Genomic DNA, 17,288 nt, shown 5'->3' on the forward strand with positions numbered 1-17,288 from the left:
CAGGACGAGGTTCTCCTCCTATTCCTGACACGGCCGTTGTTTTTTGGAGAGGTCATATCCAGTCATAATACATCCGCGTTAAGCAGGAGGGGTGCGTTAGCTAGAAAGAAAAGTAGATTCAAAACGAAACAGTAAGCAATACATTTACAGTTCTCCCGCTCCTCCTTGAGGCCCTCCGGCGATGGAGTCGATGGTCCCGATAGGAGGCCGGTCTCCGGGCTGCTCCTCCCTCTTCTGTGGTTCGGGCGGTGGGAGGGCTCTTGGCCGGTCTCCTCTACCCTCGGGCCTGCGGCGGATGAATCTGTCGAGCCGACCTCGCCGGATGAGCTCCTCGATCTCGTCCTGGAGCTGGATGCACTCTTCGGTGTCGTGGCCGTGGTCGCGGTGGTAGAGGCAGAACTTGTTGGGGTTGCGCTTCCCGGGGTGCGTGCGCATCCTCTCCGACCTAGGGATCAGCTCCCCGACCTCCATTAGTACCTGGGCCTTCGAGGTGTTGAGGGGGGCGTAGCTCTGGAACTTCCCTGGAGGGGAACCCCGCCGAAACCTGTTGTCCGGGCTTCTCTGCCTGCGTGCCCGGGGTGGAGTATGGGCGCGCTTGTGCCCAGGAGGGGATCGGGAGCGAGGCCGGGCTTCCCTTGGCCTCTTCTCAACTGCGGGCTTGCCAGAATCTCCCGCCTGGCGCTCCCTCGCAGTCTCTTCATCCTTCATTTTGAAGGCCTCTTCCGCTCGGGCGTATCCTTCAGCCCGAGCCAGCAGATCAGCAAAATCCCTGGGGTACTTCTTCTCCAGGGAGTACAAGAGGTCATTCTTCTGAAGGCCACCTTTCAGGGCGGCCATGGCAACCGACTGGTCCAAGTTCCGGACCTCCAACGCCGCGATGTTGAAGCGGTTGATGTAGGCCCGTATGGACTCCCCTTCCCTCTGCTTGATGTTGATGAGGGACTCCGAACCTTTCCGGGGACGTCGGCTGCTGACAAAATGGGCCACGAATTGGTGGCTCATTTGGTCGAAGGAGAAGATGGTACCCGGCTTCAGTGCCGAGTACCAGTTTCTTGCCGCTCCCTTCAAAGTAGACGGGAAAGCCCGGCATAAGATGGCATCGGGGGCACCATGAAGCAGCATCATTGTCCGGAAGGCCTCCAGGTGGTCCACCGGGTCCGACGTCCCGTCGTAGCTTTCAAACTGGGGGAGCTTGAAATTCGGCGGGATCGGTTCCTGCATAATCATTTGGGAGAAGGGAGGGTCAGTGCAGATATCCTCACCGTAAGCGGGAGGCGCATGGCGGAGTTCTTCGATCCGCCGGTTCATCTCCTGGAGCCTCCGGTCCAGCAAATCCTCTCGACTTCGAGTCTCGAGGGTCCTTTGGCAGAACGGGGGCAGAGATCTCCCAGGGGTGGAGTCGTGGTCCGACTGAGGGCTCTCCACCCTTGGATTCGCCTTCTCGGGAAGGACGGGGCGGCTAGCCCAGGTGGCCCGCCCCACCGCCGGGTTCTGGCATTCCGGAGATGCCCCTTCCGGATGCACCGACGCCTGCGGCGGCTGCTGCTGCATCGCCTGTACGGCCTCGACGAGGCCCTTGACCTGCTGCGCCAGCAAGTCAAACTGCTCCGCGCCGACCGCCGTCGCCGGAGGGGGAGGAGGAGCTGGCTGAGGAACGGGAGGGGAGGCCGAAGCCTGAGATCTTGCCGCGGAGGCCGTGGACCGCCGGGTGGACGCCCTGCGCGGAGGCATCGGGTGCCGGTCTCGCGGGGGAGGATTAGGGGTAAATGACGGAGAGATGGCCGGAGGTGGCTCCGTTGAGCGCTCCTTCAAGAACAAGGGTGCTGCGAAGATACAAGCCCTTCCTCTAGCGCCAATCCTGTTGGTGCAAAAATCCGCCTGCGCCGGAGAAGCTGGAGTTGAGGAGGCCGCGGTCGCCGTCGGGACCTGCAAGGGAAGTCTAAACCGGTGGTGGGGTTGCTCCGGCAAGACCCTCCGACGCTCAAGTCAGTTCTCTGCCTCAACAAGAATGGAGTGCTCGAACGGAGAATTTAGCAGAGTTATGAGATAAGAGAAATGAGCTTAAAAAATAACGTATCTGAGTCCCCCCTTTTATAGGCGGGGGAGGCAACAGACTGATGGCGACGTGCGTAACTGCCTGGTAGTGGGCCGCCCATGGTCAGGGGAATTGATTGCGAAAGATAGTGGAGCGGACACGCGGGTATCACCTCGACTTGCCACGTGGAATCTGTTATGAAGGGTGGAGCAGCGTCCGTCGTCAGGGGAACCGCATGGTATCCGTCGCAGGAGGTGGAGCAGGTTCGTGGCCGTAACCGTGGCCTGCCAGGGGGATAATGGAGCTGTGCGGAGTCCGTCGCAGGAGGTGGAGCAGGTTCGTGGCCGTTACTGCGGCCTGCCAGGGGGATAATGGAGCTGTACGGAGTCCGCCACAGGAGGTGGAGCAGGGTCGCGGCCGTTTTGAGGGCCTGTCAGGGGGCGTGGATCAGTCGACTGAAGCTCGGCAATGGTCGGAGCCGTCGTGAGCGGAGCCCGGCTCCCGTAGGAGTCCGGGCGGAGCTGTTCTGATGTCGGCGGCGGAGCCCGGCTCCCGTAGGAGTCCGGGCGGAGCAGCGCTTGTTGATGGCGGTGGGGCCCGGCTCCCGTAGCAGTCCGGGCGGAGCTGCACTTGCTGATGTCGTCGGAGCCCGACTCCCGTAGGAGTCCGGGCGGAGCTGCGCTGCAAACAAAGTCAAGGGTGAAGTCCGGCTCTCGTAAGAGTCCGGACTGAGCTTACCAGCAATTGATATTGAGAGCGGAGCCTGGCTCCCGTAGGAGTTCGGGCGGAGCTATTTTGATGTCGGCGGCGGAGCCCGGCTCCCGTAGGAGTCCGGGCGGAGCAGCGCTTGCTGATGGCGGTGGAGCCCGGCTCCCGTAGGAGTCCGGGTGGAGCAGCGCTTGCTGATGGCGGTGGGGCCCGGCTCCCGTAGGAGTCCGGGCGGAGCTGCACTTGCTGATGTCGTCGGAGCCCGGCTCCCGTAGGAGTCCGGGCGGAGCTGCGCTGCAAACAAAGTCAAGGGTGAAGTCCGGCTCTCGTAAGAGTCCGGACTGAGCTTACCAGCAATTGATATTGAGAGCGGAGCCCGGCTCCCGTAGGAGTCCGGGCGGAGCTGCACTTGCTGATGCCGTCGGTGGAGCCCGGCTCCCGTAGGAGTCCGGGCGGAGCAGCGCTTGCTGATGGCGGTGGAGCCCGGCTCCCGTAGGAGTCCGGGCGGAGCTGCACTTGCTGATGTCGTCGGAGCCCGGCTCCCGTAGGAGTCCGGGCGGAGCTGCGCTGCAAACAAAGTCAAGGGTGAAGTCCGGCTCTCGTAAGAATCCGGATTGAGCTTACCAGCAATTGATATTGAGAGCAGAGCCCGGCTCCCGTAGGAGTCCGGGCGGAGCTGTTTTGATGTCGGCGGCGGAGCCCGGCTCCCGTAGGAGTCCGGGCGGAGCAGCGCTTGCTGATGGCGGTGGAGCCCGGCTCCCGTAGGAGTCCAGGCGGAGCAGCGCTTGCTGATGGCGGTGGGGCCCGGCTCCCGTAGGAGTCCGGGCGGAGCTGCACTTGCTGATGTCGTCGGAGCCCGGCTCCCGTAGGAGTCCGGGCGGAGCTGCGCTGCAAACAAAGTCAAGGGTGAAGTTCGGCTCTCGTAAGAGTCCGGACTGAGCTTACCAGCAATTGATATTGAGAGCGGAGCCCGGCTCCCGTAGGAGTCCGGGCGGAGCTGCACTTGCTGATGCCGTCGGTGGAGCCCGGCTCCCGTAGGAGTCCGGGCGGAGCAGCGCTTGCTGATGGCGGTGGAGCTCGGCTCTCGTAGGAGTCCGGGCGGAGCTGCACTTGCTGATGTCGTCGGAGCCCGGCTCCCGTAGGAGTCCGGGCGGAGCTGCGCTGCAAACAAAGTCAAGGGTGAAGTCCGGCTCTCGTAAGAGTCCGGACTGAGCTTACCAGCAATTGATGTTGAGAGCGGAGCCCGGCTCCCGTAGGAGTCCGGGCGGAGCTGTTTTGATGTCGGCGGCGGAGCCCGGCTCCCGTAGGAGTCCGGGCAGAGCAGCGTTTGCTGATGGCGGTGGAGCCCGGCTCCCGTAGGAGTCCGGGCGGAGCTGCACTTGCTGATGTCGTCGGAGCCCGGCTCCCGTAGGAGTCCGGGCGGAGCTGCGCTTGCTGACGTCGGTTCCGCCGTGGGTTCCGGCTATGGGTATTTTGTACCCAACACTGATGAATAAAAGGTGTTCGTCAGCCTTAAGACAATCTTTTTAGAAAAGGAGTTTCTTGGTGAAGGAACCATTGTCTCTAAGATTGAACTTGATGAAGTTCAACAGGTAGAAGGACCGACACCAATAGCTGAACCTGAATCTGATATGATTAGATCATATCCAGAGCCCAATATACCTGCACCATTAAGGCGATCCGGTAGAGTACCGCGTCAGCCGGACAGATACTACGGTTTCTTGATCCGGGATGGTGATCCCATCAAACTTGATGAGAATAATGAGGATCCGATCATCGATATGGATATAATGCAGAGATCTGATTTCGAGAAATGGCTTGAAGCCATGAAATCCGAAATGGAGTCCATGAAGGTCAACGATGTATGGACATTGGTTGATCCACCTGAAGGGGTTAAACCCATTGGATGTAAATGGATCTTCAAAAGGAAGAGGGACACAGACGGAAAGGTGGAGACCTATAAAGCCCGTTTGGTCGCCAAGGGGTATCATCAACGTTATGGTATTGACTATGATGAGACATTTTCCCCTGTGGCAATGCTCAAATCCATTCGGATAATGCTTGCAATAGCTGCCCATCTAGATTATGAGATCTGACAGATGGATGTAAAGACAGCTTTCCTGAATGGAGAGCTGACTGAAGAGGTGTATATGATACAACCTGAGGGGTTTACATCCACAGATGAGTCCAAGGTGTGCAAGCTTCAGAGATCCATTTATGGACTGAAGCAAGCTGCTCGGAGTTGGAACATGCATTTTGATAAGGTGATCAAAACGTATGGCTTCATTAAGAATGGAGAAGAGCCCTGCATCTATAAATGGGCAAATGGTCCAATTGTGGTATTCCTTGTCTTGTACGTGGATGATATTCTCTTAATCGGAAATGACATCCCCGCACTACAGGGAATAAAAGTTTGGTTGTCATCACAGTTCTTCATGAAGGACTTGGGTGAAGCATCCTATATCCTAGGGATGAAGATCTATAGGGATAGATCTAAAAGGATGCTTGGGTTATCCCAGTCCATGTACATAGACACTGTGCTGAAGAGGTTCAGCATGGAGAATTCCAAGAAGGGCTATCTACCAATAGGCCATGGAATTTCTTTCTCTAAGAAGGATTGTCCGACAACTCCTGAAGAGAGAGCGTATGAGTAAAGTCCCATATGCTTCAGCCGTGGGATCTATCATGTACGCCATGACATGTACAAGACCAGATGTGGCATACTCACTAGGAGCAGTGAGTAGATACCAATCTGATCCTGGAGAAAATCACTGAAAAGTGGTTAAAGCCATCCTTAAGTATTTGAGAAATACTAAGGACCAATAGTTGGTTTATGGCGAGTCAGATCTGAAACTTGTGGGGTTCACAGACTCCAGCTTTCAATCTGACCATGATGACAGCAGGAGCGTGTTGGGTTATATCTTTACTCTGAATGGTGGAGCCATCTGCTGGAAGAGTTCCAAGCAGCATACTGTGGCAGACTCTGTTTGTGAAGCGGAATACATCGCAGCATCGGATGCCGCGAAGGAAGCTGTGTGGCTGAGGAAATTCATCAACGAGCTCGGAGTAGCACCCTCCTTCGATGGTCCAGTCCTGCTCTACTGCGACAGCACTGGTGCCATAGCTCAGGTGAAGGAACCCAAAGCACATCAGCGGACGAAGCACATCTTGCGCCGCTTCCACCTGGTCCGAGAGATCGTGGATCGAGGTGATGTCGACCTTCAGAAGATCGACGGAAAGAAGAACCTAGCCGACCCCTTCACTAAAGCCCTGACGATAAAGGAGTTCGACAACCACAAGTCGAAGATGGGTATTAGATATTGTGCCAAGTGGCTTTAGGACAAGTGGGAGTTGTTGGGAAATGTGTCCCAAAAAGCCAATCGTCAAGCTGTTGACGGTTGAGCAACCAAGTATTGTAATTGATTTGTTAATAAATAAAATATATTTGGCATCTTCATCATAAGCTTTCATATTCTAATGAACTCCGTTGTTATGATGAAGTCCTTAGGACTATTTAAGTTCGATAAAGAGAGGATTTATCGATTAGTTCTTAAAACTGTTCACGACCAAATGATAGGCTGTTAATAAGGACGACAGCTTCTATCGAGCATAGGTCGCTGTAGGCCATATGGGTTGGTTGTCCTCTTAACCAAGGAGTGTGGAGACACTAGTATGGCATACAGGTGAGATGTAAGGGTACATCATCATTAAACGTGACCAACTCCAGAGCATTTTGCTGTCGAGAATGTCTCTGATGGGATATAGGTATAAGTGTCCCTTAGACCTGAGATCACCTCAGTGACTTGCAAGCAACTCACTGTGCTTTGGTACTGGACTAACTGAATTTCTAATTCAGGGACGGAAGGCTTCTGGGCACAGTCAAGTACTTGCGAAGTCAGAGTGTGATCGAGATGGGATTGACCACTCCAAGAGTTGGAGAAGAATGAGTCGCTGTATTTCAATTTAGCAAAACCTTGGCCAGGATAATCCATCAGATGGATTTGATATTTTGAAATACAATGTGGACAACCTGATCAGAGTTGACAGTTAAACTCTGGGGTGTCCTATGATCATTTTGGTCAAGGGGATGAATTATATGAAAACTATATCCGCATGGGTTCTAAGGATGTTGTTCTACACATTCGACCTATCCGGTCATCGGGTACCATTGCTAGATGGTCACTTCGATTGGTATAAAAATTTATTCTTATGCTACCGGCTTAGGTTCGGACCTATGAGGTCACACACATTAGAGTTCATGATCCGATCAGATGGTTGATCAACGATTAAGAATCGTTCTAGGGTTAAATGATCAATACGATTGATATTTAACCCAGTGCAAGTGTTGCAGGAGGATCTATTAGCAATTCGATTGCTGATTGGCTTAATTTGATTAAGCCAATGGGCTGAGATTAAGTCTAATTAAATATGATTTTATTATATTTAGTTTGGGCTTGATTGGATCAAGTCCAATTGGTTTATTGGATAAGCCAAGTGCAAGGAAAAACTAGTCCTAGTTCAACTAAGACTTGGGTCAATCTAATTTCTAATTTTATTAAAAAATTAAATCAGATTTAAATCTAATTTAATCTGATTAAATTAGGTTCTTAATTAAGTTAAGACCTATTTTAATTGGGTTGATCTAATTTTGATTTGATTTGGTTTGGGAAACCAAATTAAAATAAGTCATAAGACAGAATCCTAGTAAGACTAGGATTCCACCTTGCGCCACATAAGCCTTCTCCACGCCCTCTCTCTTATTCAACGCCAATCTCCACTTATTTTGTGTAACAAAAGCCCTCTCCCAGATCTCTCCCACGTTCACAAAAGGTCTCCTCTCTTCTTTCTTACATGAAAGGTGGTTTGGATCAAATTTAAAAGGAATAAGTTTGGATTTCGAATTCTATGAGATAGAGTTTTAGAAATCCAAAACTCTTTCAATTTTGCAACGAATTTATCCAAATTTTTTTTGAAATTTTTGTGGCTTTTAGGGTATACATTGTGCACCCTTTTCTGGTGATCCATGTATGAAAATATGAAGGAGGTGCTCAAGAGTTGGGCGTCCCTTAACTTGCCATGTTTGGATAAGCCTTGACTAGGTGTTTGACCTAGACAAGGACTCTATCATATCTCTCTATATAAGATGAGTTTTTTTATGAAATTTTAAGAAAAGTCATAGATTGAGAGACCTTTGTGCCATCCAAAAATCAGAGAGAAATACCTTTGGGTCATGGAGATATAAAAGATGCAAGTTTGGGTGTCTAGAGAGAAAAACGTGAAGAAGAAGAGGGTCTTCTTCTAAGGTTTTTGTTTTCATATCTTTCCTCCCTCCATCTTGAGTTTCCTGAGAGCGTCTCAGATCTGAAACTCCTCCTTCTACTTTCCATCTTTGGAAGAGTCCAAATCAAGAAGAAGGAGGCACCTGATCAACCATCAAAGAAGGATCAGCGCAGTACTAGCATACTGTGCTGATTTCCTGAAGCAGGACTTCTGATCGAGATTCGTGGGCTCGTGTGGATGACTCCTAGAGGGCGGACACGTGTGCGGCTTGCAACATCATCCTCAAGCCCAGATCAACAAGGTTAGAATGTCTGACTTGCAAGGTAATAGATCTGATCTATTGTTTAATACATACATTAGATGTAGTATAGAAACATGTTGATATGATCAACATGTAGTTCATGCTATATTTATATATTTTAATTTTTGATTTAATGCTATGTAATAATCATGTAATAGGATCTTAGATCTAGGGATTTTCTGATTTTAGAAAATAAATTTTGATTTATTTTAGTCTTCCGCTGTATGATTTTGAAAAAGTTTCAAGATCTAACCGTGAAACCCTAGATAAGGTTCCAACAGGCAGGTGGGTCCTGGTCCAAGACATGAGTCAATTTTTCAGAACCCAGAATAATTTTGTAGTTCCTTAACCAGTCTTTGAAATTGGGTCCAGTCAATCTGTGGGTGTCTAGTATTTTGGTCAGGGGGTTGGAGGTAGACATGTTTCCTGTAGAGAGTCGAAAGTTTCTAGTTAGATTTTATAATCAGACTTAACCAATTTATTTAGGAGTTTTATTTTTAAATAAATTAGGCTCCCACTATTTTCTCAGATCCTTACACTCCCTTGGTAGAGATGTGAAAATCTTCGTGATCAGTGATTTCTAGTGGGTAGTGCGGTCTCACCAACTGGCTCATCACCTCACCTAACAGTTATTGGTGATGGGTCAATCGATGAGTGGACAACTCTTGTCCAATGATTCTCTAATCATGGTGCACCCAAAACTTGGTCTCTAATTCATGAAGCTCACCATGTCTGGAATATTGCTCCAATCCTTAGTTAAGTCAAACCCACCATTTGTATGAACTAGATTCCTGATTGAGTCCCTCACTGTATCTGAAATATTGAGCCCAATCCATCCTCTAATTCATAGCATCCAATGCCTAATGGACATGGTTGCATCTTTTCGGTACAACTAAACCACTGTAACCAGTCGAGAACAATCAACCCCGGGAAGGGCCCGCACATCCACAATGGTGGAAGACCTTAGACTTAATATTTTCTTAGGAAGATTTGATTTAGGTCTCATTAAACTTGACTTAACATAGTCATAACAATTATGACTAACCTAGTGGCATGGGTTAGCTTGAATTGTTAGCCACCTCTAATTAGAACTGGGTCGACACATATGGCCGGTAAGTGAGACCGGTGGAAGGGATATGCCATTAACTCGACAAGAATGCATTCGAGTCGAGTAGCTCCCAATTAAAAATTAGTTGGTCACATCTGTCCAACTTACCTTGACACCAAATTGTCGAAGCAGAACCAATTGGGTTAGCCTACAATCCAAGCTCTAACCACTGAGCCAAATTAGGTCTTAACATGATCGAGTCACATCTAAATGTGATTCGACCTTGACCCAGACTTAATCCTATTAGGCTGGTCAATTATTAGCGTTCATGATCCCACCTAACCAACTCTTGATTCGATTTGATCAACCGCTAGACCTAATTGAGCTACCCAAGCCTGAATCCAATTTTATGAAAATATCTTAGATTTGAGATTCTCAATTTTAGACCAAATTGACTTCATAAACTTAATTCATTAATTAAATTTGGGTTCATAAACAAAACATGTAAAATAAATCCTAGGGTTTCAAGATCTAGGATTTTGCAGAAAAGTAAGTTTTAATTTTTGATTAAGGATGAACGCACAGCACTCTTACATGTCATAAGAACACCCCATTGAATGGAAGAGAGGGTCTTAAAACTCTACTTCGTTCTTTTGATCGGACGGTCATGAGGAACACCTTAATCAGAAATATAAATTTAACTACAAAACTAGTTAGTTCTAAATTTACATATCTCATATACAATTTAAGATCTAACTAATACATGCTTTGCATACATCTCATGTATCAAAAATTGATCTAATTAACATACTTTCAGATCTGATACATCATATGTAATATCTGAAAAATAAGATTTAAATTAAACTATTCAAAATTAAATCTATTCTAGACAAGTTACTGGAATAATTCTACAACTAGTCCAGGCATGCAACAGATCAATTTTATGAAAAAATTAAAATTTTATTTTTTATTTTTTGATCTGATTATAATACTTATAATATTATAAAAATAAAAAATAAATTAGATTTAATTTATATTTTAATCTTATTAAAATATAAACTTAAGACTGTTCATGGATTCAACTAATCCTAGTCTAGTCATTCATCTCATGCATGCTAGATCTTCTTAGATTTAATTTTAAATATTTTGATTTTAGATCTTATCATATCTGATGTGATATCTAAATTTTTTTAAATATCAAATAAATAAATAAAAAATTAGATCTAAATTAGATCTGAAATAGAGCCAAAAGCTTGGCTCTGATACCAGTTGAAGGAAAAACCATCTTTTTTCTTTATAGGATCTTCCAGATTTCATCAAATCTGGGGTGGAATAATTTAAAAATTTTATCTTATGCTATTTCAGATCTAATGTCTATTAGATATAATTTTATTATCTAATATTTAAAATCTAAAATTAAATCTAAAAATATGAGAAGTATAGACATACCTCAAGGGTAATCTGATTATCTTGTAAATGATCTCAGCACAGCCCGAGATTTTGATGTAGCCACGCAAGTGCCTGGCCTCTACTGGTCTCCACTCAGGCAGAACCTAAAACATCTTCTCCTCATGAATCTATGTTCAAAAAATCAGATCTCTATCTGATTTGGAACTACTTCAGAACTCCTTCTGAAGTTGGAGCAGCAGCCTGTCGAAGATGTCCTGCAGCCTTCCTGTTCCAGGCATCACCACGCCTTTTCCTTGCACCAGATGAATGTCGAACTCCTTGGACATGAAGAGGGAAGATAGAGAGTAGGGAGAACATGGAGAAGAAGGGAGGGGGTGGCAGCTATTGGGTTTGGTGCATAAAACAACTTCTTTTCAAACCCTAGGTGCAGAAGGGTTTATATAGACCCTGTATGCTACGCAGTGCCACATCATTCAACCAATCAAAAAATTCTAATAAATTTTGAAAAAATTTTGATTGGTTGCTTAATGTCATTTGATCATATCAGATAAGAACCCAAGCCTCTATCTCAAAGTTGGCACCAACACTGGATAAGGACAAAGAGAGGTTGGCACCAAAGAGTCCAATCTTATCAAGAATCTCCAACCTTATCCACTTGGGGCACCCACTTAATCCAATTGGGCTCATGCCATAATCTAATTATGGTACCTAATTTGTTGTGGTTTGGTTCCACAAAAATCTTCCAATAAGCTCTTGCCAGGTGGCCTTCAATTTAAGACCCATATGTCAACTTTTGACAAATGTCCTAAAATGAAATTGGCAGGTGACAGAAATTAGCAGGTGCTTATCTTAAATTCATCTCATGAATTAAGACAAGCCTTTTCTGAACTAGACAAGCTTTATTTAGACTGAGAAAAATCTTTTCAAGATTCTCTGAATGAGTCAAATCACATTTGGCTCAGTAGAGACAGAGAAGATTACACGAGGAGAAAGTTAGGCTCAATCGTGTGCTAGCACGATTTCCTTGAACCTAATTGGATCTTATCCAAATCAATTGGGTTAGCCCAATTGATGACATCTAGACCCTAACCCTTATTTGTGTGACCCAGTTAGGTTCAATTTTGTATAGTAATGAGACATGTCATGATCTCATCATCGACATCATCGAAACTTCTTTCGATGAACCAGAACTCTTCTGATTCAGACAATTAGAGTGATCGATCATCAATATCATTCCAATTGCTTCCAAAATCCATCAGTGACACCTAGCAGTATGCGGTGAAAACCCATCAAAACTGAAGATGAACCTCTCGGTGTAGCTACCTGTGTGATTGAGTTCCTCTATCATGAGTCCTGATTGAATTAGGATTAAGGTGAACTCGTCAAACCCAATATCAGCCATATGAATTAATCGATTGATCCGAGTCTGATGTGAAACCCCAATGGAAAACTCTTTTCCATTATTTCATTCTGCCATGGCCATGGGCTTAAGGACTTGATCTTTTGATCATCATAGGACTACTACTCTTATCTATCGAGGTTGATAGATCCTATCTTGGTGCAATCTGGTTTCTATAACGAACATGCTACAGCCAACATACACCTCAGGGTTCTGAATGGCTAGGAGACCTAGTTATGGTGTAGTCAAACTATAACACACTCAAGGTGAACTGTCGATGCACCTCAGGTCAAAGAACTAGACACACAACTGCAGCATCAAGCTAGTCATCGACGAGAAGGTAGACTTCCTTATGACTGCTCGAGGTGGTCACGCTCAGTACTCTCATTCTCAATGAATATTTGTACTCTCATTTTGATGTCTCCACATCATAGAATCAAGACACATCTACTCTAAGAAAGCGATCGTACACCAATCTTTTGGATCGATCACCATTTTCGTGATGATCCTATGGTCAGGAGTTGTTTATGAGCTAGTTATATAAATTTATGTCTTAAATTTTTAACTCTTGAAAATATAAATTGACATTCCTACTAACTCAAAGGATGTATCACAAACACAATGTACATAATGTGATAGAAGAATAACCCATTTATTGATTTATAGTCAAAATTATAAATTTGTCCTTAGATTTGTACAGGAATGTGTTAGCCAATCTGGCATGTAGGGCACGCATCTAACACTTATCACACTCTGCAACTTGAACTTTTCTCGTCCTCAAGTAAAGAAAGAATTTAGAATTAAGTACCGTTTAATTTAAAGTTTCAAATTTTACCAAATAATTTTTAAAAAGCTATTGATATTCAGTAGAGCATGAGTGAGGTATGTCATTAGAGTATTAATACTAATCAATGTGAGAGTTAAACTAAGAATACTAAACTTTTTCTGAACTTTTTCTAAATTATCTCTATCTTTATCTCCAAATCATTAACCTTCATATGGACAAGTATATTGTTACTTCCATCCTTCATTTATTGATTCAATTTTTTTTTTAATATTGTACCACTATTGAGTATCTTAATCCCTTAAGCTTTCTGTTTGATCCATGTAGTGAGTTTTCAGTCAATGACTCCCAAACCAGATGGCTTTAGGACACTGGGTATAGAATACCCCTCGGATCTATTTGCTCGAATCAAATAGGCTACAAGTTAAAACAAGCTTCTTTGCCTTTCATACCTTTTGATGCGAAACTCAATGTTTGCTTTGGTAAAGAGGCCCAATTACTCAGTATGAAATACTTGAAAACTCTCTTCTTTTATATATATATATATAAAGAAATATATAGTTACCCTACACAAGCCCATAAGAAGTAAACTCTTCTTCGATGCTGGTAGAAAAATTTAAAAATACTCAAAAAAAACTATTTAAGTTCTAAACTTAACTCTTTTTTGGATTTTCTTAATACTTCATCCCTCAATATCTCACAAACTCTCTAGTCTATACATCAATTTTCTTTTAAGAATGCTCAGTTTAACCTAATTCTTAAGTGTAATTAGGTACTTAAATGCTAAATACTAACTTACTTGAGGACTTAAAAATTTAAAAAAAATTATTATTCTTCCCCCCAACTTAATCGACATTGTTCTCAATGAAGTAGAAAAAATGAAGGGTTCATGCAAAGAGAAAGAAAAGGAGAGATGTCACCTGATCCAGAAGTCTTTTCAAAATTAGTTCTCCCTCCAACTTAGTCAAAATTATCTTCAAATCCCTACAAAAGACACTAAGACTCAATTAATCTAAACAAATTATAAAAAAAAATAAAAGCAAATGCTAAAAATTGAAAACTGGATTACCTCCCAGAAAGCACTAAGTTTATCGTCTTCAGCCAGATCATGCCAATTCTTTCACCTACCCCATATCAAATATTGAATTGACAAATTTCAATGATTTTGGTTTGCCAATCTCAGGAAGATGGCCTACAATAAATTTTAATATTTTATTGCCAATCTTCAAAAAGTAGTTCATATCCCCATTCTTAATTTTATGAAAGATAGTTCACAAACCCATTCATAGACCCATGTTTATTGAGAATTTCTCCTATTTATTCTTCTAAAATACTCATGAATTGAGTTTTTAGATTAGGAGTTGAGTTTGAAGTAATAGGTACCGAAAGGGTGTCACTTGATTTTAAACATATGTACTCAGATGTGATCAAAGATGACTTCAATTCTGGAGAAGGTGATTCTAAAGTTGGGGAGTGTGATGATTTTAGAGAAGAAGAACCAATTTTTAGGGCTAAAAAAAATAAAACTCTTGGTTTATATATCTCGGATAACTCATCCACTTTCTTCTTCCCTTTGGATTCAGTAACAATTTTAGACTCAAGTTCTTCTATTGGGTTAGCCTCAGTACTAACCTCCTCTTCTAAATTTATACTTTGGCTAGCATCAGTACTAGCCTCACTCATTTGGACTTGATATGGGTCCTTAAGAATCCTATCACTTTTAAGCTCAGAGATTACTTTGTCATTTTCAAATTGAGAAATCTTAAGTGGGACATTAGATTGATGACTAGGTCCAAGTGATTTTCAATTTAGATAATGATTCAAAACAGATAAACCCAATAGAAAAATACCCTACTTCTTTTATTTTGTATGAAAGGTTTATTCCCCCGGCTTGGTTTAAGTACTGGCCGGGCCAGGCCAGTATTTCCATAGATAAAATAATTTAATAATGATTTGATATCAATCAAAAATACTTATTGAAGTATCATTTCTTATTATTAATACTTAATATTATTACTTAATATTATTAATATGAAATTAATATATTTTTTTTATTTTTTTTATCAATTTATTACTTACTAGAAAAAGAAACTGGAATAATAAATATATAAATATATGTATATATATTTATATATTTATTATGTACATATATATGTATATATATTAAACAATAAAAATTATTATAATGAAAAAAATATCAAATATTAAACACACATATTTATAAACGTAGTTATAATATAACTCATTTATTTGTTCAAGAGACAAGCTTTATTTGAACAATTGAGATCCAATTGACCCAAATTCTTAATTCATAAGTAAGATCTGGTAGTTGAAAGAGAAGTTAAAAAAAAATAAACCATGTATGCAGATTTCATCCTTTCAATGATCCAGCTTCAATGATTCTTTCAGATCGGGACTGTCAGTAATGACTTCGTATCAAATGAAAAGAAAAGTATAATATAACTATAACTTCTTTTATGTTATTTAAGTAAGCTTTCTGCTCTTCATCCATTTAAGTCTAAGTCTGGTAGGTGGGTGGGTTATTTTCAAAATTTGATATTGATTGGCTCGATAATTGATCTAGTTCTCTTCTCATAGTAGACTCAGCTAATTGATCTATTTGTACTTCTAACCTGATAAGGAATTGCTGTTGGATCATAATTATTTGTTGAAGTTGGCTAAACCTATCGTCGGTTAGAGGGGTCTGTTGAGGAGGTAGGTATGATGGCTGGTTGTAATAGGAGGCTGGGTAGACTGACTAGTCTAATCTCTATTATAGGCATAATTTTGATATTAGAGCTTATTTTGAAAGTTTTGCATGGAAAGAATTTGAGTCTGAGCCTGAGTCTGTTGGGGTCTCCAAATAAAATTGGGGTGATTCTTCCAATCTGGATTATATATGTTTAAGAATGGGTCATTGACTGGCTTGAAGTAACCTTGGATAGCTTGAACTTGTTCTTAGATGAAAGGTGAAAACTGCGCAGTCGTGGGACATTCACTCACATAATGGGTTGGACTAGCACAGATAAAATAATTCTCCTGATAATTAGAAGGTGGTGTATATTGCACAGGAGATTGTAGACCTAGGGCTAGGCATTTATCTATAAGAAGGTCAACTTTATCTAATTTTTGGGCTATCAGGTTCAAATCGATCTTAGGACTAGAGTCTGAATATTTGATCCCATAGAATAATGGAAACATCGATGGGTTATAGGTGGAAAGAATAAAATATTCCTTCATCTGCCTAGGTGGTTCTCAAGATTTTTAGCCATTTGATTATTAGGTATAACATGGATCAGCCATTTAATTTCAGAATTAGATTCAACTAGATCAGAATAAATTATACCGTGCATATGCCAGTGCAAACCCTAATGTGTGTGGTTCAATTTTTTTTTTTAAAAGAAGGAGAAAGAAAAGAGAAGAGAAAGAAAGAAAAAAGTTCTAAAGGTGAGATCCTTAAGAAAGCTCTAGACCTAAAGATGAAAAATGAGAAGAATTAGTTATGGTTAAGTGTTAATTACAATCAAGTTAGTAAGCAATTAAACTTAGACACCTACGGGTTTTTTAGACCTAACAGTTCGATATAGAGTGGCTTAGCCTAAATACAAATTGAGTTTGTTCTCACTTCCTTCAACTAGCCAGATAAGAGGTGAGGTCGTGGGGGTCCCCTCGTTGCTTGCCTTAGACACCAATTGGATTGGCCAGATAAGCTAACAAAATCAATTAAATAACCATGAGTCTACTTAGGCTGAGCCTTTGTAACCTCTAGACTTAGACATCAATTTTAGATGTGAGTCCAAACTTACTTTTGTTGCCCAGCTATGCAACCCAAGAGAGGGGGGTGAATTGGGTTTCTAAAAATTTTAAACTTAACTTTCAACTTATGAAGATTATTTAACAATAGCAAGATTAGTAAGGAGAGTGTAATTGATTCAAGGCTAATGGTAGAATGCAAGAATACAAGAGAATAAAGAAGTTCTAAAGAAGAGCAATTAAGCACAACACAAATAAGGGAATTTATAGTGGTTCGGTGCCAACCTTGCACTTACATCCACTCCCCAAGCTCCTACTTGGAAATTCTAATCCACTAACTTGTATTCAACCTGAATACACTCGTCGAAAACTCTGACTCTAGCTATCCCAAGCTAGTCCACTTATTTTTCGGGTACAAGCCAACTCAATACAATCCGATTCAAAGTTCGGATCAACCTTCCCACGTTTTGGAACCCTTCCAAAACAAAAGCAATAACTTAAAAGGAGTATTACAATTAATAGCACAGAAAATACAAAGGAAGCTCCTTTAATGAGCGAATGAAGCTTTAA

Source organism: Elaeis guineensis, chromosome 1 (genome assembly GCF_000442705.2).
Source record: "Elaeis guineensis isolate ETL-2024a chromosome 1, EG11, whole genome shotgun sequence".
Taxonomy (NCBI): domain Eukaryota; kingdom Viridiplantae; phylum Streptophyta; class Magnoliopsida; order Arecales; family Arecaceae; genus Elaeis; species Elaeis guineensis.